The sequence below is a fragment of the Mastomys coucha genome, unplaced genomic scaffold, assembly GCF_008632895.1.
Source record: "Mastomys coucha isolate ucsf_1 unplaced genomic scaffold, UCSF_Mcou_1 pScaffold22, whole genome shotgun sequence".
NCBI lineage: Eukaryota > Metazoa > Chordata > Mammalia > Rodentia > Muridae > Mastomys > Mastomys coucha.
Window position 1 is genome coordinate 17,419,660 of NW_022196905.1, and position 3,934 is coordinate 17,423,593.

The window sequence follows — 3,934 nt, forward strand, 5'->3', positions numbered from 1 at the left end:
GATCCTTAAACTGTGCTCAAAATGTGTTATTTTTTCTCCAGTCCCACATTTGGGGTCTACCCCAGAAGTCTGATATGTAATAACTTCTGACATATGGTTATAACATGTTATACAGAATATAGATATTATTTATTATATCTAAATTAATTATTTACATGTCTACATTGGTACCTGCTCAAGATTTATTTTCACCTCCCTACATACAAGAGAAGCCTCTAATGATGTTTTTGTTCTTGGTTTGTTTAATTTTCAATGCTCTTAGCGTGCCCTAATCTATTTTTTACAGACAATGGGCCTTCTTTCACCAGTAAAAATTTTCTTTTCTTTTTTTTTTCTCATCTTTCTGAGATTTTAATTGTTGTTTTCATGACTAACTTTGTCTTTTTAGAACAAGGGGTGAAATCTACCCCCCAGAGGCTTTTTTAGGTTTGCCTCCGGCCTTGGTCTCCTGAGTGCTGGGACTACAGACATCCAGCTTTGGTTAACTTTGATGACAAAGCTCCTGCTGGGAGAGGTGGGCCCGCTGTGGCCGACCACTCAGGCTGCCTTTTTGCTGGCTGTTGTTATGCTCTTGCCTGTGCCCAGTTGCTCAGTCTTCATTTTTTCATTCCTTTCTTTTGTTCTGTAGCTGGAGGGGTTTTTCTTGCCCATTTTGTGTGAGTTTTTCTTTTTTGCCTTTTCTACATGTTTGAACGTGTTCTTTCGTTTGCTTCAGAAATCTGCTTTTCCCGACAAAGCAGAAGGTGGGCCAGGCAACTCCCGAGAATGACCAACTTCTCATGAAAAACCTGCTTATCCCGATTCAAGCAGTAAAAGCTCCCCTGGGGCAAAGCTTTCGTGACTGGTTCAATGCTTGCTAGAACAGGCATTTTCCGAGAATGCCTGGCTCACACTTAGTCTCCAGACTTTCAAAGGTTAATTCAGTCTCCAGAGGCTTCAAAGAACTGACTTACATCATCCTGAGACCATCTCCTGGCAACCAACTCAGACCCCAGAGTGCTGGCAAACAAAAGACTGATCACAGCCCCCCTGCCCCAAGCATCAAGAAGTCAGAGTTTTCTGCTTTCAGAAGAATCATAACAGCTCCCGGACTTTGCAGGTTTCATAGACATATCTTGGAATTTCTGTGTGGAAGGATGGTGCAAGGGGAATCTAGTCCACTGATTATGAAGTCTACCCAGACAGAGGCACATACCTAGTGGCTATATCTCTGCCAGAGACACGCTTTGGCCTTGTATGCTTGGCCCATTGAGTCAGGAAGGGCGGAGTCAGTGTGAATTTCAGATCCCTAGTTAACGCACCGTAATGATTCCCATACAGTATATGTGCCGAGCTAAAATTGCCTTGATCCTGCCTCTTGCTTTGATATTTTTAAGGTGTGAACTGTGGACTCCTTCCCCCCAAAAGAAAGAAAGAGAGAAAGAGAAAGAAACAATAAAAAGCCTACATAATCACAGAAATTGAACACCCCTCCTACTCAATGATCACTGAGACAAGGAAGAAATTGCAAAAGAAGATATACATTTTTTAGAATTCAAGAAATGAAAGAAAAATATATCCAAACTTATGGGACACAATGAAAGCTGTGCTAACAAGAAATCTCTTAGTACTAAATGCCTTCATAAAGATATTGAAGAGTTATCATACTAACAATTTAAAAGTATATCTGAAAATTCTAGGGAAATAAAGAAACTAATACACCCAAGAAGAGTAAAAGGAAGGAAATAATCAAACTCAGAGCTAAAATCAACAAAGTAGGAATAAAGAGAACTATACAAGGGATCAACAAAAGCAAGAGCTGGTTCTTTGAGAAAAAGATATACAAACCCTAAGGCAAACTAATCAAAAGACAAAAAGATAGTATAATTAGGAATGAAAAATGAGACATAATAACAGAAACTGAGGAATTCAAAGAATCATCAGGTTTTATTTGAAAAGCATGTACTTCTAAAAATTAAAAAATCTAAATTAAATGGACAATTTTCTAGACAGATACAAATTATCAAAGTAGAAAACAAGGTAAGGTAAACATTCTAAATAGTCTTATAACTCTCCCTCCAAAGTAGAAGTCATTAAAAATCTCCCAATTAAGAAAAGCCCAGGGCAAGACGGTTTTAGATCAGAAGTCTCCCAGACTCTCAAAGAAGAATTAGTATCAATAGTCCTCAAATTATTCCACAAAATAGAAATGGAAGAAACACTGTCAAACTCATTCTGAGGTCACAGTCACCCTGATACATAAACCACACAAAGACTCAACAAAGAAAGAAAATAAATATCATATCAAACTCCCTTATGAATATTGATGAAAAATACTCAATAAAATGCTAGCAAACTGAATATAAGAGCACATCAAAGACATCATCCACCATGATCAAGTAAGCTTCATTCCAGGGATAAAAGGAAGGTTAAATAATAAAAATGCATTAATATAATCCACCACATAAACAACTTGAAAGAAGAAAGAGCTCATTATCATCTCATTAGATGCTGAAAACATATTTTATAAAATCTAACACTTATTCAGATTAAATGTGTTGGAGAGATCAGGGATACAATCACATACCTAAACAATAAATGAAATATACAGCTAGCCAATAGCCACGATCAAATTAAATTGAGAGAAACTTAATGTGATTCCCATAAAATCAGAGACAATACAATGCTGCCCACTCTCTCTTTTCTGTTTAATACAGTACTTGAAGTCCTGGCCAGCACAATGAAACAACTAAAGGATTAATATAGTAAAAATGGCCATCTTGCCAAAAGCATCTACAGATTCAATGAAATCCATATCAAAATTCTAACACAATTCTTCACAGTTAGAAAGAGCAATTTGCAAATACATCAGAAATAACCGAAAACCCAGAATATCGAAAACTATTCTCAACAATAAAAGAACTTCTGGGGGAATCACCATGCCTGACTTCAATCTGTATAATGGAGCAATTGTGATAAAAACCTGCATGGAAATAACCCAGATGTCCCTCAACGGAGTAATGGATACAGAAAATGTGGTACATTTACACAATGGAGCTATTAAAAACAATGAATTCATGAAATGCTTAGGCAAATGTTTCTATCAAACTAGAAAATATTATCCTGTGTGAGGTAACCAAGTCACAAAAATACACACATAGTATGCACTCACTGATACCTGGATATTAGTCCCAAAGCTCCAAATAACCAGGATACAATTCATAGACCATATGAAACTGAATAAGAAAGAAGACCAAAGTGTGGGTGCTAAGGTCCTTCTTAGAAGGAGAACAAAATACTCATAGGAGCAAATATGGAGATAAAGAGTAGAGCAGAGACTGAAGGAAAGGCCATCCAAAGACTGTCACACCTGGGGATCTATCCCATATAAAGTTATAAAACCCAGACACTATTATGGATGCCAAGAAGTGTGTGCTGAAAGGAGCCTGATATGACTATCTCCTGAGAGGCCTTGCCAGAGCCTGCCAAATACAGAGATGGATGTTTGCAGCCAACCATTGGACTGATCATGGGGTCCCCAATAGAGGAGTTAGGAAAAGGACTGAAGGAGTTGAAAGGATTTGCAACCCCATGGGAAGAACAACAATATCTACCAACCAGACTCCTCCAACCGGAACACCCAGGGACTAAGCCACCAATAAAGGAGATGGCTCCAGCTACATATGTAGCAGAGGATGGCCTTGTCATGGACCAATGAAAGTAGAGGTCCTTGGTCCTATGAAATCTTGATAGATGTCCCAGTGTAGGGGAATTGAGGGCAGGGACGTAGGAGTGGTTGTGTGGGTTGAGGAACACTCTCATAGAAGTAGGGAGAGGGAGGATGTGATAGGGTGTTTCTGGAAAGAAGGGAAACCAGAAAAGGGGATAATATTTGAAGTGTAAATAAAGAAAATTTCCAGTAAAAAAAAGAAAGTAAACAAAAGGAGAAGAAGAA